This window comes from Phyllobates terribilis, unplaced genomic scaffold (genome assembly GCF_046119375.1).
Source record: "Phyllobates terribilis strain yellow unplaced genomic scaffold, ASM4611937v1 Scaffold_11__3_contigs__length_659146591, whole genome shotgun sequence".
NCBI lineage: Eukaryota > Metazoa > Chordata > Amphibia > Anura > Dendrobatidae > Phyllobates > Phyllobates terribilis.
This window is the reverse complement of record NW_027362771.1, coordinates 207,000,932-207,027,564: the sequence shown is the minus strand read 5'-3', so window position 1 is coordinate 207,027,564 and position 26,633 is coordinate 207,000,932.

Below are 26,633 nucleotides of genomic sequence, written 5' to 3'. Positions count from 1 at the left end.
TCCCTCCTTTTGAACAAATCCCGGGCAAGGTCTCTATACTGTCCCCTAACATATTTGTACACATTTATTAAGTCCCCCCTCAACCTTCTCTTTTCCAGGCTGAATAGTCCTAGTTTTGCCAACCTCTCTGGGTATTGCAGTCTCTCCATTCCCCTTATTAATTTTGTTGCCCTCCTTTGTACCTTTTCAAGCTCATTTATATCCTTTCTATATATTGGGGCCCATAACTGAGCACAGTATTCCAAGTGTGGTCTGACCAGTGCTTTGTACAGTGGAAGAACAATGTTCTCATCCTTTGCAGCTATACCTCTTCTGATACATCCCATTACCCTGTTTGCCCTTACAGCAGCGGCCTGACTTTGGGCACTCCAATTTAGTTTGCTATCAATCAAGATGCCCAAGTCCTTCTCCATCTCTGAATTCCCCAATGATTTCCCATTCAGTGAGTACTGGTGACTTCCATTTTTCCTTCCCATATGTATGACCTTACATTTCTCCTCGTTAAACCTCATTTGCCATTTAATGCTCCACCTACCCAGCTTATCCAAATCCCTCTGTAGGTCTTCACTATCCTCTTTTGTATTAATTGTTTTACATAACTTTGTGTCATCTGCAAATATTGATATTTTACTATTTATCCCGTTGACTATGTCGTTAATAAAGATATTAAATAACATTGGGCCTAGTACAGACCCCTGTGGTACCCCACTAGTGACGCTTACCCAATCTGAGTATATTCCATTTATAACCACCCTCTGCCTTCTATCCTTTAGCCAGTTAGCTACCCACTTGCAGACATTTTCCCCCAGCCCCATCATTCTCATTTTGTATACCAACCTATTATGTGGCACGCTATCGAACGCTTTTGAGAAGTCGAGATACACGACATCCACTGGTTCCCCCTGATCTACTCGAGAGCTAACCTCCTCGTAGAAGTCAATCAGGTTTGTTTGGCAGGAGCGATTCCTCATGAATCCATGTTGGTTCGGGGTTAATAGATTATTAGCATCAAGATGCTCCATGATTGCCTCATTAATAAAGCCTTCAAAAATTTTGCCCTCAACGGACGTCAGACTCACCGGCCGATAGTTTCCGGTGTTACTTTTTGCTCCCTTTTTGAATATTGGCACTACATTCGCCTGTCGCCAATCAAGTGGTACAGACCCAGTCTCAACAGAGTCCTTAAATATAAGATATAACGGTCTGTCTATCACATTACTTAGTTCCCTTAGTACCCGTGGGTGTATGCCATCAGGTCCTGGTGATTTGTTTATTTTAATGTTACTGAGGCGTTTCTGTACCCCAGCTTGGGTTAGATTTGTCATACTTAGTGGAGGATTAAGCTTGTCACTTCTCATTTCGCCTGTTAGTTCTTTTTCCTTTGTGAAAGTTGACGAAAAAAATGTATTTAATAGATTAGCTTTATCCTCATCTTTCTCTATGATTTTGCCTTCATCACTTTTTATCGGTCCAATATTATTCGATTTCATCCTTTTACTATTTATATACGTAAAGAACAGTTTGGGATTTGATCTACTTTCCCTAGCAATACGTCTCTCTGTTTCCTCCTTTGCTATTTTTATTTGTTTTTTGCAGGTTCTCTTTTTTTCCTTGTAACACATTAGTGCCTCCTTGCTGTTTTCCTGTTTTAATCTCTTGAATGCCTCTTTTTTGCTATTTAATGCCCCTTTTACGTTCTTATTCAACCATATTGGTTTCCTCTTATTTCTGGCCCTTTTATTCCCATACGGTATATACCTCTCGCACTGACTATTCAGAATTCTTTTGAAGGTTTCCCATTTACTATTCGTATTTCCTTGATTAAGAACTTTGTCCCAGTCTATAAGTTGAAGGTTTTCTTTCAGCTGATCAAACTTCGCCCTCCTAAAGTTTAATGTTTTAGTTGTTCCCTTATTGATAACCCTACTGAAGGGCATTTTGAAATTGATAATATTATGATCGCTATTACCTAGGTGCCCCCCTATCTGTACCTCAGTTATTCTATCAGGCCTATTAGTCAATATTAAGTCCAACACTGCCTTCCCTCTCGTTGGTTCCTGCACTAGTTGGGAGAGATAATTATCCTTGATATTTGTCAAGAACCTTTTTCCTTTCTGCGATCTACAGGTTTCTGTTTCCCTGTCAATATCCGGGTAGTTGAAGTCCCCCATTACAATCACCTCATTATGTTTTGCTACTTTGTCTATTTGTCCTAATAGCAGTTTCTCATTCTCCTCTGTTATATTAGGTGGCTTATAGCAGACCCCCAGTAATATTTTATTATTATTTTTTGCCCCCTCTATCTCTACCCACATGGACTCGACCCCCTCTTCTCCCTCTCCTATATCTTCCCTTAGTCTGGGCTTTAGACGTGACCTTACATATAAGCAGACTCCTCCGCCCTTCCCCTGTTTCCGGTCCCTTCTAAATAAACTATAATCTGTTAAATTTACCGCCCAGTCGTAGCTATCGTCTAGCCAAGTCTCTGTTATACCTACGATGTCATACCTCTCCTCCGATATAAGCGCCCGCAGCTTATCCGCCTTATTGGTCAGGCTTCTTGCGTTGGTCAGCATGCAAGATAAAACTTTGGGGTTATTTAGCATCCTATTCTTCTCTAACGATCTAACTGTACTATCCCCACCCCCCTCTCCACCCTCATTATATTCACTTCTCCCCTTCCCCCTTGCTTGCCTCACATCCCACCTATTTCCTTGGTTCCCCCCCCCGTCTCTAGTTTAAAAACTCCTCCAACCTATTAGCCATCTTCTTCCCCAGCACCGCTGCACCCTCCCCATTGAGGTGCAGCCCGTCCCTACGGTAGAGCCTGTAGCCGACAGCGAAGTCGGCCCAGTTCTCCATGAACCCAAACCCTTCTGCCTTGCACCAACTCTTTAGCCACTTATTCACCTCCCTAACCTCCCGTTGGCGCTCCTGTGTGGCTCGCGGGATTGGTAGTATTTCTGAGAAAACTACCTTGGAGGTCCTTGCCCTAAGCTTCCTACCTAGATCCCTGAAATCATTTTTAAGGACCCTCCATCTACCACTCACTTTGTCATTGGTGCCAATGTGGACCATGACCGCTGGGTCTTAGCCAGCCCCACCCAGGAGCCGTAGTCTCCCAGGTGGCCTTTCAGGGAATTTGGTCGCAAGAAATTGCGTATCAGTCCTCGAACTTGAGAATTGAAAGCAGTGGAAGAGACCCTTCTGGCAGCGAAGTCCCTACTCCAGGGGTCGCATGTCAGAATATACTCGGACAATATGACAACGGTAACCCAACTGAGACATCAGGGAAGCCCAAGGAACAGAAACCTGCAGTTAATCTCAGCAAGGATCTTTCACTGGGCAGAGCTTCATCTATCCCTGTCAGCTCTGCACCTGAAGGGCTCCGACAATTATCAGGCAGATTTATTAAGCAGAAGGGACATTCATCTGGGGGAAGGGAGTCTGAACTGGAAGATATTCCACATGGTTGTACAGAAATGGGGAAATCCAGAAGTAGATCTGTTCGCAAACCACGAGAACGCGAAAGTAAAAACTTTTTACTCCCTGGACTCCAAGGATCCGGCAGCGGGGATACTCGTTTGCTCATCCTTGGAATGTCAGACTCGCATATGCGTTTCCCCCAATTCTGATGTTACTAAGGACTTTACAAAAAATCAGGGCTGAAAGGGTAAAAACAATCCTCATAGCTCCGATGTGGCCCAAAACGGCATGGTTCGGAATATTGAACAGTTTGAAGGTGGCAGATCCGTCGATTCTTCCTCAGATACACTATCTTTTGCATCAGGGTCCGATCTACCATCCGACCCACCAGAATCTCTCCTTAGCAGCCTGGCTTCTGAAGCCACCATCCTGAAAGCCAGAGGCTTTTCAGAGGAGGTGATCCATACACTGCAGAAAAGCAAGAAGCAGGTCACTAACTCCGTTCATGGAAAGATCCGGAAGACCCTCAAGCTGTGGTATGACCCTAATACACTAGATCCCTTTCAGCCGAATATATCCAAGTTTCTGGATTTTTTGCAAAATGGTCCAGATCTTGACCCTAAGCTCCTATTTTGATACTGACTTGGCCCAAAACAGATGGATTAGGAGATTCATGACGGCTGCATCACGAATGAACCCGACGAGAGCAAGAAATGTTCTGCCTTTGGATCTCAATACGGTTCTTAAAGCTCCTTACCATGCAACCTTTCGAGCCAATATCTGAATCTCAAATAGACAAGCTGTCATGGAAAGCAGCATTGTTGATGGCCCTGACTACAGCTAGGAGAGTGGGGGAAATTCAAGCACTTTCCATCAGAGAGCCTTACTTTTGTGTTTTGGAAGACAGAATCATCCTCCAGTTGGAGCCTTCATTTCTTCCCAAAGTCTCATCTGAATTCCATATGTCTCAGCCTATAATCCTTCCATCCTTTTGTCAGAATCCATCAAATAGCAGGGAAGAAGAGTTCCACTCGCTGGATGTTAGAAGGACTATCATCTTCTAATTAAGTCAGACTATTTGTGCAATATGGAGGCCCCAACAAAGGGAAGAGAATCTCCAAAAATACGCTGGCAAATTGGATTAAAAAAGCGATGTCTGAGGCATACAAAAATCAAGATTTACTTCCTCCAGAATCCTTGAAAGCTCATTCCACCAGAGCTATGTCTGTCTCCTGGGCTGAAAAGGCTAGCGCATCCGTCGAGCAGATTTGCAGGGCAGCTACATGGTCATCCGTCCATACCTTTGCCAAACATTTTAGATGGAAAGTCCTTCAGGCGAATTTTAGGCCCTCCCTAAAATTCGTTCTTTGATATTGCTCCAGGTGGTGCTGTCGTGGAGGGGATTGGAGAAAATAGAAGCCGAATTACTGATAAGACTAATTCTAAGACCCTCCATGACAGCACGGGTAATTCCCGCCCTTTCTTGATTTATGAGAAAAACTCCTTTGCTTCAATAATATTTTATTAACACTTTCAGCTTGTGTGGTCCTTTGAAAACACTGGAGATAGTATAGGGGAGGGGCTATTTAACCTCTTGTGCTTCTTGTCTCTAATTAGGATAAGGAGGCAACCTCCAGGTGGTGCTGTCGTGGAGGGTCTTAGAAATCGAATTACTGTTAAGACTTAATCTATTTTTTTTAATTGACCAATTTAGATACAATTTTAAAAATTGCACCCCTCAAATACTTCAAAGCTGCTGTCAGGAAACTTTTTTTTTTTTTAACCCTTCACGTGCTACATAGGAGTTAATGCAAAGTTGAATGAAGAAAAAAATAATTCCAGGACAGTACCACCAGAAGGTAGTCCTTCTTATCCTTGATAGAGACACAGAAGAGGTTAAATAGCACCTCCCCAAAACCACCCACCAGTGTTTTTCCTGTCCCTATCAGGGAAAGATGCAAGAGAGGGCGCTTGGTATGCAAAGAAACTTACTTGGAACAGTCTCTGGAAGATTGGAAGGTTTCGCGTCTTCCTCTCCTGATTCCTCCTGGAGAAGAGGTCCCTCAGCTTCCAGTTAAGCTGTGGCTCCTGGTGCAGCCACGACCTTCTCTAGAGGGCTATCTGCATCCAGCCGGGTCTGGAAGCATACATGGGTCAGGAGACCTGCATGAAAACTCCTGGCGTGTGGTCCACGAGGGCGCGCACTTCCTCGTCTGGAAGTAACAAGGATCTTTAGTGCCCCAGCCTGGAGCACAAGGATGTGAGGATTTAACGTGACACCAGAGCTGTGTCTGGTCCAGCGTGAACTGCAGGACCGCATTGGGCCGGCCCTAAATTCCAATTGGCAGCAGATCTGGCTACTGGGATCTGACGAATCAAATAATAGAAGGCATTTGAGCAATACTATTTAATTGTCAGGTAGAGGGAGCCAGCCTTACCAGCAGCCTACCTGGCAATGGAGAGGCAAAGTACTGGCCGTTCTGACACCCAGTCTGCAGAACCATCCCTTGGTAATGTGAAGTTGCTGACTGTCACCTTTCTTTCCTTGTCTCAATATATTCTATAAGTTTTTGTTTAGTCTTAGGACAAGGAAACAAAAATCTACCTCAAATAATAAGAGGGTTAACAGATGCGCTACCTTTAATTCTAAGTTATCAGAAAAATATAAGTAGCTTTGTGCAGAATGTATATCTAACATAATTAAAGTTGAGCAATCTACATTCATGACCGGCATGAGGGCAATAATCAGCGAAGAAGTGCAGCTTTTATCCTGCCTGTCTCCCCAGCTTAAACGCCCTAGGTGGGAGATGGATTAAAGGTCTGAGGAAGGGGAAATTCTCTTTCTACACTGACCTGGAGCTGGGTGAAGTTGGAATTCCTTTATTACCCGACGAAAGGAAAAAACACTTTATTTTCTTCAGATCTTTCAGATTATTTCTATCTCTAACCTGGTTCTTGCCTGAGACTTTGGTCCTTGGTGCTTCTGTACCTACCCTGGTGGTATTACTTTAGTACTACTCCACTAGTGCTGTGCGGAGGGATGTATTGGAAAAAATGAATTAGACCTACCAATAATTCCATTTCCAGGTAGTCCGTCAGGACAGCACCCTTATTTTCCCTCCCTTATGTTTAGCTTTAGGCTCCTACAAGATCGATCTTCCTGCAGAGGAGGAGGAAGTCTCCAACGCAGCTGGGGCCCCAGCACCACCGCGGAAGGGTGGGTCAGCACACCACAACAACTGGCACCTCCATCTGATACGGTCCATATTAGCAGGAGGCAGTATGTAAACATGGTGTCCACAAGTCTCCATGTACTGAGTGATAGGTCTTCCCCATTTAAATTCTGGGTCTCCAAATTGGACTCATGGCCTGAGATTGCCCTTTATAGGTGCTGTCCTGTCCTGCGGCAAGTGTACTGTGGGAACGTGTGTTTAGCACAACAAGGGGTGTGACCACGGACAGGTGCATCCCCTTTCCACAGCCAATGTGGGCAAGGTGACATTCGTTAAAATGAACCATGCGTGGATCCCACTGGACTGGGCCGTACCTTTTGGCTGACTAGAGAAGTACCAGATGCACCCAGCCATTGTTATACTCCACTGCAGTTTGTTCATTCTACTTGCCATTCCAAATGTTTTGGGGCCTCCTCAAATTTAAAAAAAAACAAACCTTTAAAGCCAAAAACAGTGTTGGCTACCTTCTCTACGTATTTCATCTACACCACCACGTCCACCTCCTCCTCTACTTGGACCTCTGCCTCCTGGTTCAAGATTATTTTTTATCTATTTTTTTAGTCTGTTATTTTAAGTATTTTCTCTAAAAAAACAAAACAAAAACAAAATAACACAAAAATAGTGTTGGGTACCTCCTACACCTCCATGTCTACCTCCACCTCTTCCTTAATCTGCTCCTCCACTTGGACCTCTGCCTGCGGTTTCAAGATTTTTATTTTTTTATTCTATATTAACCTAACCTCTTCACCCATCAAGCCTGTTTTCACCTTCATGACCAGGCCAAATTTTAAATTCTGATCAGTGTCACTTTATGTGGTAATAATAATTCTGGAATGCTTCAGTGTATCCCAGTGATACTGAGATTTGTTATTTTCATGACATATTGTACTTCATGATAGTGGTAAAATTTGTTTGATATGACTTTATTTGTGAAAATATCGGAAATTTGGCAAGAATTTTGAAAATGTCGCAATTTTCAAACTTTTAATTTTTATGACTTTAAACCAGAGAGTTATGTCACACAAAATAGTTAAATAATATTTACTACATATCTACTTTACATCAGCACAATATTTTTTTAATTTTTTGTTAGGGAGTTAGTGTCACAAATCATTAGGGGATTCGTGGCACCTCTGGGTATGCTGGAATTTAAATGTAGTTTTTTTCCTTTAGTCCAGCAAGAGTTAATGTCAGTCTCGCTGGCAGCTTTTTAGGCTGGTCAGCTGATGTTGGTTGGTAACCACTCCCACCTCCCTTTAACCCCTTAATAACATCTGACGTACTAATACGCGTCTGTGCCCTGGGACTTAAGAGCCAGACCCGTATTAGTACGTCATCGCGATCGCGCCCGCACACAGGCTGTGCGGGCGCGATCGCCGCCGGGTGTCAGCTGATTGTCACAGCTGACACCCGGTACTATGTGCAGGGAGCGGTCACGCACCGCTCCCAGCACATTAACCCCCGCGATGCTGCGATCGAAGTCGATCGAAGTCGATCGCGGCATTGCGGGGGCAAGGGGAGGTGATCGGCGATACTCACCTCCTCTTCCGGCTTCCAGCGCAGTCTGCAAAGGCTTCCCGGGTGTTGCCATGACGACCCGATGTCGTCATGACAACATCCGGGTCACCAGAGAGCAGGAAGATTGCTTGGACATGCGCAGTGCATCTCCAAGCAATCTTCACACTGTGCACTTCTGACAGCCTTCATGGCATAGGGATGGTGCTCCATTCCTGTGCCATGCAGGCGATCAGAAAAAAAAAAGTGAAAGTCCCAGAGTGGGACAAAGTAATAAAGTGTATAAACTGTGTGAAAGTGGAAAAAAAAAAAAAAAAAAATGTGCAAAAATATTATAAAAAAATAAAAAAAATAATACACCAAAAATAAAAATATAATGTACCCATCAATAAATATTATTATAAAAAAAATAAAAAAAAAACAATAAAAGTACACATATTTGGTATCGCCGCGTCCGGAACAACCTGACCTATAAAACTGTCCCACTAGTTAACCCCTTCAGTGAACACGGTAAAAAAAAAAAAAAAAAAAACAAGCAAAAAACAATGCTTTATCACCATACCGCCAAACAAAAAGTGGAATAACACGCGATCAAAAAGACGCATATAAATAAAAATGATACCGCTGAAAACGTCATCTCGTCCCGCAAAAAACAAGCCGCCATATAGCTCCATCAGCCGAAAAATAAAAAAGTTATAGCTCTCAGAATAAAGCGATACTAAAAAATATTTTTTTCTATAAAATAGCTTTTATTGTGTATAAGCGCCAAAACATAGAAAAATGATACAAATGTGGTACCGCTGTAAACGTACTGACCCGAAGAGTAAAGCTGCCTCATCAATTTTACCACACGCGGAACAGAATAAAAAAAAAAAAAAAAAACAATTCCTGAATTGTTGGTTTTTGTTTATTCTGCCTCCCAAAAATCGGAATAGAAAGCGATCAAAAAATGTCACGTGCCTGAAAATGGCACCAATAACAACGTCAAGTCATCCCGCAAAAAACGAGCCGTCACATGACTGTCTGCCAAAATCTGGAAAAATTATAGCTCTCAAAATATGGCGATGCAAAAACTAGATTTTACAAAAAATGCGTCTTTTAGTGTGTGACAGCTGTCAGTCATAAAAACCCCATATGATTCTGGCATTGCTGTAATCACACCGACCCGAAGAATAAAGTCGTCTAATCACTTATACCGCACAAGGAACGGCGTCAAAAATAAACTCTTGAGTTAGGATTGGGCTAGGGTTAGGGCTGGGTTTGGGGCTAGGGTTGTGCTGGGGCTAGGGTTGTGCTGGGGCTAGGGTTGTGCTGGGGCTAGGGTTGTGCTAGGGTTAGGGCTGGGGTTGGGATTTTTTTCAAAAGTAAGAAAAAAAGATGACGATATGGCGACTAGTGTTGAGAGCAAGTGCTCGCTACTTGAGTTTGCATCGGGTGCTCTGGTATGCATTTAGTATCGTGGGTATTTGAGTGACATGCTCGAGTCTCTGCCCCATATGCTTCGCGGCCAAAAAACTTTACGGGGATTGCCTGCCATGCACGAGCGATCCCCGCATGTTTTTTTTTGGGTGTCTAATAACCGTGAAACATGCGGAGCAGGGACTCGAGCATGTCACTCGAGCACACGCTGTACATGGTGCATACCTGAGTACCCGATGCAAACTCAAGTAGCGAGCACTTGCGCTCAAGAATAATGAAAACTTATTCAATATGATGACCTAATGTAAACAAATAATGTGCCGTACCTCTGGGTTCAAAATGTTCACTATACACCTTAATAAAATCTTTGAGGGGTATAGTTTCCAAAATGGGGACACTTGTGGGGGAGCTCCACTGTTTAGGCACATCACGGGCTCTCCAAACGCGACATGGTGTCCGCTAACAAATTGAATGGAAAATCGGCTCAAATAGTTAGCGGACGCCTTGTTGCGTTTGGAGAGCCCCTGTGTGTCCAAACATTGGAGCTCCCCCACAAGTGACCCCATTTTGGAAACTAGACCCCCCAAGGCACCTATCTAGATGCATAGTGAGCACTTAGAACCCCCAGGTGCTTCACAAATTGATTCGTAAAAATGAAAAAGTGAAAATAAAACACTTTTTCATTTTTATGAATCAATTTGTGAAGCACCTGGGGTTCCAAGTGCTCACTATGAATCTAGATAGGTGCCTTGGGGGGTCTAGTTTCCAAAATGGGGTCACTTGTGGGGGAGCTCCAATGTTTGGGCACACAGGGACTCTCTAAATGCAACATGGTATCCGCTAACAAATTGAATGGAAAATCGGCTCAAATTGTTAGCGGACACCACATTGCATTTGGAGAGCCCCTCTGTGCCCAAACTTTGGAGCTCCCCCACAAGTGACCCCATTTTGGAAACTAGACCCCCCAAGGCACCTTTCTAGATGCATAGTGAGCACTTGGAACCCCCAGGTGCTTCACAAATTGATTCGTAAAAATGAAAAAGTGAAAAAAAAAACACTTTTTCATTTTTATGAATCAATTTGTGAAGCACCTGGGGTTCCAAGTGCTCACTATGAATCTAGATAGGTGCCTTGGGGGGTCTAGTTTCCAAAATGGGGTCACTTGTGGGGGAGCTCCAATGTTTGGGCACACAGGGACTCTCCAAATGCAACATGATATCCGCTAACAAATTGTCGGCTCAAATTGTTAGCGGATATCATGTTGCATTTGGAGAGTCCCTGTGTGCCCAAACATTGGAGCTCCTCCACAAGGGACCCCATTTTGGAAACTAGACCCCCCAAGGCACCTATCTAGATGCATAGTGAGCACTTGGAACCCCTAGGTGCTTCACAAATTAATTCGTAAAAATGAAAAAGTGTTTTTTTTTTCACTTTTTCATTATTACGAATCAATTTGTGAAGCACCTGGGGGTTCCAAGTGCTCACTATGCATCTAGAAAGGTGCCTTGGGGGGTCTAGTTTCCAAAATGGGGTCACTTGTGGGGGAGCTCCAAAGTTTGGGCACAGAGAAGCTCTCCAAACGCAATGTGGTGTCCGCTAACAATTTGAGCCGATTTTCCATTCAATTTGTTAGCGGATACCATGTTGCATTTAGAGAGTCCCTGTGTGCCCAAACATTGGAGCTCCCCCACAAGTGACCCCATTTTGGAAACTAGACCCCCCAAGGCACCTATCTAGATGCATAGTGAGCACTTGGAACCCCTAGGTGCTTCACAAATTAATTCGTAAAAATGAAAAAGTGAAAAAAAAAACACTTTTTCATTTTTATGAATCAATTTGTGAAGCACCTGGGGTTCCAAGTGCTCACTATGAATCTAGATAGGTGCCTTGGGGGGTCTAGTTTCCAAAATGGGGTCACTTGTGGGGGAGCTCCAATGTTTGGGCACACAGCAGCTCTCCAAACGCAACATGGTGTCGCTAACAATTTGAGCCAATTTTGCGTTAAATTTGTTAGCGGACACCATGTTGCATTTAGAGAGCCGCTGTGTGCCCAAATATTGGAGCTCCCCCACAAGTGACCCCATTTTGGAAACTAGACCACCCAAGGCACCTATCTAGATGCATAGTGAGCACTTGGAACCCTCAGGTGCTTCACAAATTGATTCATACAAATGAAAAAGTGTTTTTTTTTTCACTTTTTCATTGTTACGAATCAATTTGTGAAGCACCTGGGGGTTCCAAGTGCTCACTATGCATCTAGATAGGTGCCTTGGGGGGTCTAGTTTCCAAAATGGGGTCACTTGTGGGGGAGCTCCAATGTTTGGGCACACAGGGACTCTCTAAATGCAACATGGTGTCCTCTAACAAATTTAACGGAAAATCGGCTCAAATTGTTAGCGACACCATGTTGCGTTTGGAGAGCCGCTGTGTGCCCAAACATTGGAGCTCCCCCACAAGTGACCCCATTTTGGAAACTAGACCCCCCAAGGCACCTATCTAGATGCATTGTGAGCACTTGGAACACTCAGGTGCTTCACAAATTGATTCATAAAAATGAAAAAGTGTTTTTTTTTTTCACTTTTTCATTGTTACGAATCAATTTGTGAAGCACCTGGGGGTTCCAAGTGCTCACTATGCATCTAGAAAGGTGCCTTGGGGGGTCTAGTTTCCAAAATGGGGTCACTTGTGGGGGAGCTCCAATGTTTGGGCACACATGGGCTCTCCAAACACAACATGGCGTCCGCTAATTATTCAAGCAAATTTTACAATCAAAAAGTCAAATAGCGCTCCTTCCCTTCCGAGCCCTGCCGTGCGCCCAAACAGTATTTTTTCCCCAAATATTGGGTATCTGCGTGCCCAGGGGAAATTGCACAACAAATTTTGGGGTCCATTTTTTCTTGTTACCCCTGTGAAAATAAAAAAAATTGGGTCTAAATTAACATTTTTGTGAAAAAAGTTAAATGTTCATTTTTTTCTTCCACATTCAAAAAATTCCTGTGAAGCACCTGAAGGGTTAATAAAGTTCTTGAATGTGGTTTTGAGCACCTTGAGGGGTGCAGTTTTTAGAATGGTGTCACTTTTGGGTATTTTCTGTCATAAAGACCTCTCAAAGTGACTTCAAATGTGATGTGGTCCCTAAAAAAATGGTTTTGTAAATTTTGTTGGAAAAATGAGAAATCGCTGGTCAACTTTTAACCCTTATAGCTCCCTAACAAAAAAAAATTTTGGTTCCAAAATTGTGCTGATGTAAAGTAGACATGTGGGAAATGTTATTTATTAACTCTTTTGTGTGACATATCGCTCTGATTTCAGGGCTTAAAAATTCAAATTTTGAAAATTGCAAAATTTTCAAAATTTTCGCCAAATTTCCGTTTTTTTCACAAATAAACGCAAGTGATATCGAAGAAATTTTTCCACAATCATGAAGTACAATATGTCACGAAAAAACAATCTCAGAATCAGGGGGATCCGTTGAAGCGTTCGAGAGTAATTACCTCATAAAGTGACAGTGGTCAGAATTGTAAAAATTGGCCCGGTCATTAACGTGCAAACCACCCGCGGGGCTTAAGGGGTTAAATAGTCACATGACGCATCAGCTAAACGTCTGTTATAGAGTTCGTTCTATGCAGACCAGCTAGGGGTGTGCATAGCTTTGATGGAGCCTCTGTAGGAGTTCTGTACTCTGGTGTCATTGTTGGAGCTTTGCTGCAGATTCCAAGTTAAGTTGTTTTTTTTTGCTGCCAGTCCCTTGTTTGTCATCTAACCCTGTGTTCTTTATCTGTAGTGACAAGGCTAGCGTCCTTGTCGGCCAGTGCAAAAGCCAGGGTTGTTGAGGAGACAGTCAGGGACTAGGCATGTGACCGGCGGGGGAAAGACCCACATAGGGTGTTAGGGGAGATTAGGGACAGACACAGGTTGGTGTCAGGAGGTGTCCCATCCCTTGCTCCCTACCATTAGGGCCTTCCTTCCCCCTATATCATCCTGTTGCACCCAAATATTGTGCCGTTCGCCGGACTCCCTAGTGTCCGATTCGTGACATTATAACCGACCCGCTCCGTTTTTATTTTTTCCTGAGTCCCTATTGCTCAAGCGCAAGCTTTTGCACAGCTGCTTTAGACACTCACAGATGAGGTTACTGAGTTGCGGTCACAGGTGGTGCAGCAGCTTCAGCACATGTCTGGGTATTGGGTCTCAGCTCATGCCCAGGCTCAACCAAAACCCAAAATGTCTCTCCCAGACAGGGAGGGAGAGATAAATTTGTGGCTTTTAGGGAAGCCTGCAAATTATATTTCAGGCTCCGCCATCGTTTCTCAGGGAGTGAGGAACAGCAAATGGGGATTGTGGTCTCCCTTTTTGGGGGTGATCCCCAGTCCCGGGCCATCTCCTTACCGATAAACTCTTCACCTTTGTGGCCGGTGGATGTTTTTTTTTTTGGCTTTGGCCCTGGTGTATGGTGATCCTGATGGCATCTCCCTGGCTGAGTCAAAACTCCGTATGATTAAGCAAGGAGCCCAGCCGTCTGAGGAGTACTGCTCGGAGTTCTGGAGGTAGGCCTCTGACACTCCGTGCAATGATCCAGCCCTTAGGAGTAATTTTTGTGAGGGTCTGTTAGTTAGGCTGCAGAATTCTCTGGCCCAATACGCTACTCAAGGTCATTGGAGGCCGTCATGGCCCTTGCTATAAGGGTGGATAGATGCCTCAGGAAGAAATCTACATGGATTCTGCCCCCTGTTGTTGTTCCTAGGGAGGCGGTCACGCAAGGACTGTCGGATGAACCCATGCAGTTGAGGGGTGCCTCCGTTCAAACTCGGTTGCCTGTGGTTCACCGTGGAAAGGGGGCATGATCTTACTGTGGTCTTAATGATCATTACATCAATATCTGTCCATCTCATGCCAAACATGCTATTCCATCGCATAAACCGCATCCCCCTGGTTATGTGGAGGGAGACGACCAGGGTGTGTACATTTCCTCCATTAATACGTCTTCGTTTTCCATTTCAGAGGACATACAGTTCAGACCAAAAGTTTGGACACACCTTCTCATTTAAAGCTTTTTCTGTATTTTCATGACTATGAAAATTGTACATTCACACTGAAGGCATCAAAACTATGAATTAACACATGTGGAATTATATACTTAACAAAAAAGTGTGAACCAACTGAAAATATGTCTTATATTCTAGATTCTTCAAAGTAGCCACCTTTTGCTTTGATGACTGCTTTGCACACTCTTGGCATTCTCTTGATGAGCTACAAGAGGTAGTCACCGGAAATGGTCTTCCAACAATCTTGAAGGAGTTCCCAGAGATGCTTAGCACTTGTTGGCCCTTTTGCCTTCACTTTGTGGTCCAGCTCACCCCAAACCGTCTCGATTGGGTTCAGGTCTGGTGACTGTGGAGGCCAGGTCATCTGGCGTAGCACCCCATCACTCTCCCTCTTACACAGCCTGGAGGTGTGTTTGGGGTCATTGTCCTGTTGAAAAATAAATGATGGTCCAACTAAACGCAAACCGGATGGAATAGCATGCCGCTTCAAGATGCTGTGGTAGCCATGCTGGTTCAGTATGCCTTCAATTTTGAATAAATCCCCAACAGTGTCACCAGCAAAGCACCCCAACACCATCACACCTCCTCCTCCATGCTTCACGGTGGGAACCAGGCATGTAGAGTCCATCCGTTCACCTTTTCTGCGTCGCACAAAGACACGGTGGTTGGAACCAAAGATCTCAAATTTGGACTCATCAGACCAAAGCACAGATTTCCACTGGTCTAATGTTTATTCCTTGTGTTCTTTCGCCCAAACAAGTCTCTTCTGCTTGTTGCCTGTCCTTAGCAGTGGTTTCCTAGCAGCTATTTTACCATGAAGGCCTGCTGCACAAAGTCTCCTCTAAAGAGTTGTTGAAGAGATGTGTCTGCTGCTAGAACTCTGTGTGGCATTGACCTGGTCTCTAATCTGAGCTGCTGTTAACCTGCGATTTCTGAGGCTGGTGACTTGGATAAACTTATCCTCAGAAGCAGAGGTGACTCTTGGTCTTCCTTTCCTGGGGCGGTCCTCATGTGAGCCAGTTTCTTTGTAACGCGTGATGGTTTTTGCAACTGCACTTGGGGACACTTTCAAAGTTTTCCCAATTTTTCGGACTGACTGACCTTCATTTCTTAAAGTAATGAAGGCCACTCGTTTTTCTTTACTTAGATGCTTTTTTCTTGCCATAATACAAATTCTAACCGTCTATTCAGTAGGACTATCAGCTGTGTATCCACCTGACTTCTGCACAACACAACTGATGGTCCCAACCCCATTTATAAGGCAAGAAATCCCACTTATTAAACCTGACAGGGCACACCTGTGAAGTGAAAACCATTTCTGGTGACTACCTCTTGAAGCTCATCAAGAGAATGCCAAGAGTGTGCGAAGCAGTCATCAAAGCAAAAGGTGGCTACTTTGAAGAACCTAGAATATAAGACATATTTTCAGTTTCACACTTTTTTGTTAAGTATATAATTCCACATGTGTTCATAGTTTTGATGCCTTCAGTGTGAATGTGCAATTTTCATAGTCATGAAAATACAGAAAAATCTTTAAATGAGAAGGTTTGTCCAAACTTTTGGTCTGTACTGTAGTAGTGGGTGGGAAAACTAAGACTATTCCGGTTTTGGTGGATAGTGGAGCTGGAGTCAGTTTGGTGGATGCTCGCTTTGCACAGACCCATGGTGTTATCGATAGGGCACTAGCAAGATCCATTCTTGTTTTTGCCATTGATTCCTCTCCCTTTGGCCAGAGGAATTGGACTCAAGTCGTACATAATGTGAACTTGCGCATAGGGACTCTACATAGCGAGTTCCTGTCGTGCTACGTCTTGGAGGTTCTGCCTACGCCCATCGTCTTAGGCCTTCCCTGGCTAAAGAAACACAATCCAGTCATAGATTGGCAGTCCAGAGAAGTAGTCAATTGGGCAAAATTTTGTAAGAACAGTTGCTTGGGTGCTACTATCTCTGCCGTCTTGGTGAAACCTACCCCTCCTTCTCCAATGCAGGTAGCTAAGGTGCTACTGGAGAATAGAGGTGAGACTCTACCCATACCCCCAGGTTAACTGTAGACCTCAGTGTCCCCCCGGGAGGATTGGTCGGGGGGGGGGGTGCTTGTTACCACTGAGTCTCCTAAGGGTAAGAGTTTTGTGACACGGGGAGACTCCTCCATTGTCGGTCCTTCAAGGAGAGTACCATCTGGCTGCAAATGTACGTGTAGTAATAAACGTTCAGGTCCAGACCTGTGTGGGATGAGTACATGTGGGTGTCCGCTAAAAACATCAGGTGGAAGTACGCATCAGTGTTCTAGTGTGATTGATCCATATAGGGGTACGGCCGCCCTCAACCGTAAGACCTACCAGTTGGAGTTACCCTCAGTGATGCATTTCCATAAAGTATTCCACAGGTCGTCGCTTAGGAGATTTGTCGCGCCTCTGAAACCTACGTCATTACCATCACCGTCAGTCTGTGTTGACCTTGAGGACCAAGTGTCCACGGAGGTGAATACTGGTGTTTCGAGGTGTCATTGCCATACATTATTTCCAGACAAGTCCGGTCTTGAGGGTCCTGAGGCCTCTCGTAGAAAAGGGGGTACTGTCACAAATAATTACTAGGGAATTTGTGGCAGCTCTGGGTATGCTGGAATTTAAATGTAGTTCTTTACCTTTGGTCCAGCAATAGCTAATGTTAGTCTCTTGCTGGCCGCGTTTTAGGCTGGTCAGCTGATGTTGGTTGGTAATCAGTCCCACCTCCCTTTAAATAGTCACATGATCCATCAGCTGATTGTCGTTTATAGAGTTCATTCTATGCAGACCAGCTAGAGGTCTGGAGCCCTCCTGTGACTTTGGTAGAGCCACTGTAGGAGTTCTTTACTCTGGTGCCGAGCTTTGCTGCAGATTCCAAGTTAAGTTGTTTTTTCTTGCTGTCAGTCCCTTGTTGGTCACTTTACCCTGTTTTTTTTTATCTGTAGTGACAAGGCTAGCATCCTTGTCGGCCAGTGCACTAGCCAGGGTTGATGAGGAGAGAGTCAGGGACTAGGCACGTGACGGCAGCGGGGGGGAAGAACCTGCATAGGGTGTTAGGGGGGATTAGGGACAGACAAAGGTTGGTGTCAGGAGGTGTCCCATCCCTCGCTCCCTACCGTTAGGGCCTTCCTTCCCAATATATCATCACGTTTTACGCAGATATTGTGCCATCTGCCGGACACCCCAGTGTCCGGTTTGGGACAGAGGGGTTAAAGATTGATCAACAATTTCTAAAATTTTCCAACAAAATTTACAAAACCAATTTTTTTAGGGACAACATTACATTTGAAGTGGCTTTGAGGACCATATGTGACAGAAAATATCTAAAGTGACACAGTTCTAAATACAGGAACTAATGCAATGTGGAAGGAAAAAATGAAAATTTAACTTTTTCCCACAAAAATGTTACTTTAGCTCCAAATTTTGCATTTTCACAAGGGTAACAGGAAAAAATGCACCATAAAATGTCTTGAGCAATATCTGCTAAGTACGCCAATAACCCATATGTGGTTACTATTTGGGTCGCATCGCAGGGCTCAGAATTGAAGAGCACCATTTGAATTTTGGAGCTCAAAATTGTCTGGAATAGATAGCGGACGCCATGTCGTGTTTGCAGAGCCCCTGATGTGCCTAAACAATAGAACCCCCCCCCCAACACATCACCCCATTTTGGAAACTAGACCCCTAAAAATGACCCCTAGATGTGTGGTGAACACTTTGAACCCCCAGATGCTTCACAGAAATTTATAACGTAGAGCCGTGAAAATGAAAAATATAATTTTTTTCCCCAAAAATGTTTTTAGTCCGAAATGTTTTATTTTCACAAGGGTAACAGGAGAAAATGCAACTCAAAATTTGTTGTGCAATTTCTCCTGAGTACACTGATACCCCATATTTGGTAGAAAACTACTGTTTGGGCGCACGGCAGGGCTCGGAAAGGAAGGAGTGACGTTTTAGAATGCAGACTTTAATGGAGTGGTCTGCGGGTGTCATGTCACGTTTGGAGAGCCCCTGATGTAGCTAAACAGTGGTCACCTCCCACAAATGACCCCATTTTGGAAATTAGACCCTCAAGGAATTTATCTAGATGTGTGGTGAGAACTTGAACCCACAGGTGCTTCACAGAATTTTACAACGTTGAACTGTGAAAATGAAATATAAATGTTCTTTGGTCCCAAATTTTTTTTTTTTTTCATAAGGATAGCAGGAGAAAATGGACCCCAAAATTTGTTTTGCAACTTCTATTGAGTATGCTAATAACCCATATGTGGGGGAAAACTACTTTTGAGGCACAGTGCAAAGCTCAGAAGGGAAGGAGTGCCTTATTATAGTGAAGATTTTCCTGTTATGGCTTGCGGGTGCCATGACCCACTGGGAGATCCCCTGAGGTGCCAGAACAGCAGAACCCCCCACCACCATATGTGATGCCATTTTACAAACTACACTTCTCAATAAATTAATTTAAGTGTGCAATGATCATACAGTCCTGCTGATTGTTATTGGCACCCACGAAATTTTAGTACATAATGTGGAATATCTTCTGGAAAAAATCAAGTGAAACAGTTTTTTTTGTATAAAGTACTTGTGTTAAATACAAAAGAGAAAATGATAAACAATAATTTTAAACCAAAAACAATGGGAGGGAAAAAATTGAAAAACCTAAAGCATGCTGTGTTGGCAGCAGGTATTGGCATCCTTTACATTAATTTAGTATGGAAACACATCTTGACTCGCCTGTGGTAAATCACAAAAGAGATTCACCTGTGATTAATTGTTGGTGCCCATGTGACATGAATTAGCCTATTAATGATGACTTCAGTGTTTTAAAAAGCCACATGGTAGGCCCTGTTCCATCAAAACTGCTATTATTAGCAAACACAAGACTTCCAAAGGGTATAAGGCCATCTCCAAAACCTTGGTATCCCAGTTTCAACAGTACACAATGTTATTAATAAGTTTGCTAAGCATGGAACCATCAAGAACCTCTATGGACGTGGGGGAAAGAGGAAAATTGACAAGAGATGTCAAGGTTGGTGCGAATGGTGGATAAAACACCACGTCAAACATCCAAAGACATGGAGGCCAACCTGGAACAGTCTGGGGTCATGGTTTCAACAAGTACCATACGCCGCACACTAAACCAAGCAGAGCTTTATGGGCGAAGGCCAAGGAAGAAAACATTACTGAAGAAAACACTTAAATAAGAACGACTGATCTTTGCCAAAGAGTATCTTTACAAGCCACAATCCTTCTGGGAAAATTTTATGTGGACAGATGAAGTAGAAATAGAGCTTTTTGGCAATGCAAAGCAACAGTTTGTTTACAGACCGTGCAATGAAGCTTATAAGGAAAAGAACACCTTACCAACAGTTAAGCATGGTGGAGGATTTATAATGCTGTGGGGTTGCTTTGCATGGAGGATTCATAATGCTGTGGGGTTGCTTTGCTGCGTCTGGTACTGGAGGCCTTGACCGTATCACTGGAATCATGAAATCAGTAAATTATTGAACAAACTGCAAAGGAAGAGGGAGAAAATTCCAGCTAAAAAGTACAAGAAGCTTACAGATGGCTACAAGAAACGTTTGGAGGCTGTCAGCAATGCCAACGAGTGTGCAACCAAGTATTAATTAGAGGTGCCTTTATTGCTGCACATGCTATTTCTTCAGTTTTTTTCTTTGAAATTGCAACATTGATGTTGAAAAACAGTGTTCTATTGTTGTATTACTTTGGAGCACTAATTAAAAAATCCTCAGGATATAACTTTGGTACATTTCCATTTATTTCTGAAGATATTGTACAGTCTATGAAAAAAATGAAGGGGTGCCAATAATGGGTAGAATCACTGTATTGACACCACGGGTGTGTCACAGAATTTTATACCATTGAGTAGTGAAGAAAACATAATTTTTTACCACAAAAAAAGTTTGTTTTAGCCCCCAAATTTTCATTTCATTTTTACAAACTACACCCCCCTCAATGAATTTAACTAGGAGAGCAGTGAGCATGTTGACACCACATGTGCCTCACAGAATTTTATACCATTTGGCCATGAAGAAAGAATAATTACATTTTTACCACTAAAATGTTGTTTTAGCCCTAAGTGCTAGTAAGAAAAAATGGACCTCATGTAATCAGGAAATACTTTTCAGGCACAGTGCAAAGCTCAGAAGGAAAGGAGCACCACAGTGCAGATTTTACTGTTATGGATTGTGGATGCCATGACCCACTGGTAGAGCCCCTGAGGTGCCAGAATAGCAGAACCCCACCTCACATAAATGACCCTGTGAAGAAACGGCAGCAGGGAAACCCCGCAGAATCTCGCTGTTGCCGCCTCTTGTGATGGATCCACACCCTGCCACCCGCCTGACGTCACACTACGCCAGACAGAGCATGTGATACCGATCTACCCTTTGCACCAAAGTGACGTACCGCACCCCCCTCAAGGACGCGTAAGGTCAGATTGGTACAGTTATACACAGACACCCCTTTTCTCATGAGTACAGGAAACCACCAGGGAGTAAGTAGAGGTGGCTCACTCAGTTACTGATGTGGCACCACACTTGCCCACAACCCCGACAGGCTGAGAGGCTCTGCTCACTAACTCCAGTGAAGCAGAGCCTAGTCGGCCTGGGAGAGCTGCCACCGATTTATATTTGATATAACGGACTATATCTGGCTAGAAACCAGCCCAGTAGCATGTTCTTTGGACCGAACAACAGGCGTAAAGTTCATGGATCGAGAAAAAAGAACAGCCTAAGCTTAAATTATATATTTAATCACCGTAAGGGCACACTAAACAGTACGCTATATATATATATATAAGGGATATACATACACAGTGGTCAGAGTTGCAAGTACAAAAGCATGGGTACGAAAGATATAAAGCAGTTATTACAAGTCAGTTACTGGTTTAGATTGATGATCTGGCTTTCTGGGGAAGGGCTGCCACATGGGAGGTTTGTGGGCCTTCTTTGTTGTTGCAGGACCTTCCCCACATGACTTGACGTCCCAACCTCCCCAGGGAAAGACAATAGGCTCTAGCTACAGAGACCATCAAACTCTCTGGGTCACTCCCCCTACTGCCCCCCTGGTCGAGCCCAAGTCTCCACCCCTGTTCTTTCCCGGCTAAGAGCTCCCAAAACTAAGATGGACCATACCTCCTTACTGGATGGCCTTAGGGAGCCGGTTCTGGTGTCATTGGATCCAGCCGGGGCCCCTGCTACATGTGGATACCAAACACCGGGGTCCTAGGGGCCCCTGCAAGGCTGTGCTGGGTATCTCCTTTTCCTTACGCGCTGCACTATGTTTAAAACTAGGGTTACATTCCCCATCCCCTCAGGTTTCCCACAATCTATTTTGTGTGTCACTGAGATTAATCATTTTCCCATAACTCATGGTTGAATTATGTTTCTTGAACAAAGAAGCACATTTGGAAGGGGGAGGGACAAATCCTGTGCAACTGCTGTGAGTGATCTCACTCTTCGCTTCTCAGCCCCCTCCATTGCAAGCTGCAGTGTATTAAAAAGAGTCGGATTACACTGTGCATTGAAGATCTCTCTAGAACCTGCCAAACAGGTCACAGTGATTGACATGGGTTGGTCTTGAACATTCTTCACACCTCCCCCCTTTAGAGGATGCTGGGGGGCAGCATCACTCGGTGTTCTCCCTCGCGCCCATCCACAACTTCCCCTTTTTGGGATAAGCCATTGGCAATGGTGAAGTGGTACTGCTGAAGCACGAGGCTCCAGCGCAGCAATCTCCCATTCGTTCTGGACATGGTGTGTAACCAGCTGAGGGAATTGTGGTCTATTTCTACGGTGAATTGGCATCCAAACAAGTATGGCTGCAAATGCTGCAGGTCCCACACAATTGCCAGACATTCCTTCTCCATCGTGGAATAGGCCACCTCCCTCGGCAGGAGCTTCCGGCTCAGATACAAAGGGGGTGTTCATGGCCCATACTGTCGACCTGGCTGAGCATCGCACCGAGGCCAAAGTCACTAGCGTCGGTCTGTAATACAAACGGCCGTGTAAAGTCGGCTGCCTGTAGTACTGGGGAGCTAGAAAGGGCAGTCTTCAGCACCCAGAAGGCCATCTCATAGTCGTTTGTCCAATCGACTGCGGAGGGCAGCTTCTTCTTGGTGAGGTCCGTCAGGGGCTTTGCCAGGCTACTATAGTGAGGGACGAACCTCCTATAGTACCCGGCAGTGCCCAGGAAGGACATCACCTGTTTATTGGTCCTGGGAGTGGGCCAGGATGCGATGGCATCCACCTTCCCGGGCTCTGGCTTTAGAGCTCCCCCACCTACCCGGTGTCCCAGGTAGTGGACCTCGCTCATACCCAGCTGGAACTTTTCCGGCTTAATGGTCAAGCCTGCCCGTTGGATCCGACGGAGCATCTGTGACAGATGCTCTAGGTGATCCTCCCAAGTAGGACTGAAGATGGCAATGTCATCAAGGTATGCGGCCGCGTACCCTTCGAGTCCCTTGAGCAGCGTGTTGACCATCTGCTGAAAAGTGGAAGAGGCATTATTCATACCGAATGGAATCACCGTGGACTCGTACAGCTCGAATGGGGTGATAAAGGCAGAGCGTTCCCGTGCCTCGGGGGTCAGGGGAATCTGCCAATATCCCCGACTCAGCCCCGGCCAACCAATCGAGCAGGTTATTGATGCATGGCATTGGGTACGCATCGGTGACACTGACAGCGTTGAGTCCCCTGTAGTCCACGCAGAACCGGGTTGTCTGGTCCTTCTTTGGGACGAGGACCACAGGCAAGGCCTAAGCAATGCTGGAGGGTTGGATGACCCCCAGCTTTAGCATCTCGTCAATCTCCTTGCGCATGTGCTGCTGCACTTCCAGGGAGACTCGATATACTGAATGCCGGATTGGGGGGTGATCCCCGGTGTCCACGTGATGGACAGCCGACTCTGAACAAATCCCAGAAGGGGTGCAGGGTTGCCCACAGCTTGGACCGTTGGTCTGACAACAGCTGGTGGCAAACCTCTACATCCTTGATGATCCCACTCGCCCTAGCCTGGGCGAGCGTGTCCGGGAGGGTCTCCACCTCTCCCTACTATGGTAGGTTGTACACGGTAAGGACGCAGGCCTCCTGCTCATGATGTGCCCTCATCATGTTGATGTGGAAGGCCTTCTGCCTTCCCCGGGCGTGGTCCAGGGTGACCAGGTACATCACGACACTGATGCTGGTGCGGGCCTTCCCAAGCCACCTGAAGCTTGTCCTGGGGTACGGGGACCAGTACCCACACCTTTTGACCCACCTGGTAGGTCCTCTCACAAGCATTCTGGTCATGCCATCGCTTCTGGTCGGCCTGGGCTCACGTCATATTGTCATGCACCAGCTGCACCAAGGCCTGCATTTTGTTATGGAAGCGCACGACATATTCGATGACCGACATTCCAGGGGAGGCTAAGTCCCCTTCCCAGACCTCCTTCACCAGAGCCAGAGGGCCCCGTGCATGCCTGTCGTATAGTAGCTCAAAGGGGGAGAACCCCCTTGAGGCCTGTGGAACCTCCCGGTAGGCAAATAGCAGGTGTGGGAGGTACTGCTCCCAGTCGCGCCTGTCAGAGTCGACCAACATCTTAAGCATCTTCTTCAGGGTGTCATTGAACTGGTCACACAGGTCGTTGGTCTGTGGGTGGTACGGGCTGGTCACCAGATGTTGCACCTGTATTTGCTTACAGAGGGACTCCATCAGCTGTGACATGAACTGGGTTCCCCAGTCTGTGAGCAATTCCTGGGGAAAACCCACTCGGGAGAAAATCTTCAGTAAGGCGGTGGCCACCTTGTCGGCCCGAATGGACGACAAGGCTACCACTTCCGTGTGCTGAGTGGCATAGTCTACTACCGTCAGTATGAAGCGTTTCCCGGAGCTGCTGGGAGTGGCCATCAGGCCAATCAAATCCACAGCCACCCTCCTGAATCGCTCTTCAATGATGGGCAGAGTTACCAGTGGGGCTTTTGGGTGCCGCCCCGCCTTCCCCACCCTCTGACAGGTGTCACACGACAGGCAGTAGGCAGTCACCTTGGCCCCCATCCTTGGCCAGTAGAAATGCTGGGCTAACATGGCATTGGTCTTAGTGATCCCTAAATGTCTGGCCATCGGAATCTCATGCGCCATCCCAACAACTCCGCTCTGAATGGATAGGGTACCACTAACTGACGGTCCCTGGGCCATTCCTCCGGTGAACCTCGCTGGACCGTTACCCGGCACAGCCGTCCTTGGTCTCAGACCACCTGCTCGAAGTCTGAGTCCAAGGGAGGCTGTTCCACCTGCTCCTTAAGAGCTTTTAGGCAGTCATCAGTCTCTAACGCCGCCTGAAACCACTGACTGGACGTGGCCAGAATAGACGAAACTGGCATATCTTCTGTCAGTTCCCCGGGACCTGTCTCCTGGCATCCGTTTGACCCAGCAGCCACTTGGTCGGAAGGGCCCGCTTCTGACCAAGCCTCTGGTCTAAACGGACTACTCTGGCCCTCTGACATCCCGGTTGTGGGGGAACCTTGCCATGCGGCCTTACCTGGGAGTCATATCTCTCCTGAGACTGCCCCACCCTCCATGGCATGCTCATCCTCCACATTCTTGCCCCCTGTCTGTCACCTCTGTGACAACCTCACAGGATGAACTGTTCCAGCCTGCCAGCTGGCCACGCTCTAAGGCCTTATCACAGCCGACATGATTAATCTCCTCCCCCCTGAGGGGAGAGGGACACAGTACATCACCCACCCTCACATCCCCATCAGTAGGCATGTTATAACATTAGCAGCAATAGAGGTGGACATGACATTGTCTGGAGAGATAGGCCTTGGGGGTTCAGTGGCCACATAGTGGGGCACTAGCCTCCCCAAGTCTCTCCCAAGGAAAACACTCGCGGGAATGTTCGGAGTTACCCCTACCTCCCGCACTCCACTCCCAGTGCCCCAGTCCAGATACACCTTGGCGATGGGCAGTGCCAGCTCGACACCTCCAATCCCGGAGACGGCGAGAGTCTTCCCAGGTATCAAATCCTGGGGTGACATCAGTTCAGGTTGCACAAGAGTCATCTCAGCGCCGGTGTCTAGCAGTCCCATGGCTCTGGCCTGGCCTATGGTGACAGTCTGAAGGTTGCCAAGGGACCTCCCACCACCCCCACTCACACACAAAACAGTGGATGGTTTCTGGGACGGGAACAGGGACGGGCCCTTCTGGCGCTAGGGACACATAGCCTTGAAGTGGCCGGCTGTCTGCACAGGTGACACAGTCGGGGTTCCCCTACCGGCGTGGAGAGGAAAGCATGGGTAGGTGCCCCCTTGGGCTTGGGGGCAGGGACACCAGGCACCGGGTTCGTCTTACTCCCTCTCCAGCCAGCAAGTTTCTTGGCCTCTGGAGTCCTGTTGTTGGAGTACTCGTCGGCAAGTGTCGCTGTTGCAGAGGCCCCCTTAGGCTTCCGGTTACGGAGGTACTGTTGGAGGTCCACAAAAACTGCTCAGTCGCGATGAGCTCCTTCAGCTGCTGGATGGTGGTGAGCTCCAGTCCCGTGGTCCATTGATCAACTGCTCTCAGTAAGGCCAACATGTGATCGGCCCAGCTGTCTGCCGGACCCTACTGCAGACTCTGGAGCTTCTTTCAGTATGTCTCAGGGGTCAGGTTGTACTGCCTGACCAGAGCCTGCTTGATGTCCTCATAGCTCAGGGTGGTCTCACTGGGCAGATACCCAAACATTTCCAGGGCCTTACCCCTAAGACGAGTGGTTAAGAACCGGACCCACTGGTCCTCAGGCAGATGGTACTGATGGCAGTTTTTTTTTTCAAATGCCAGCAAGAACGTGTCCAGGTCCCCTTCTTTGTCCAGCAGCAGGAAGACCTCTGCCCGTAGCTTCGGGACTCGGTACTGGCTGGGGCCTGCCGCTGAAGCATGTTCTCCTGGTGGTCACGCTCCCACTGACGTTCCGCCATGAGGGTCTCGAAGGTGGCCCTGTCCCCATTCTGGAG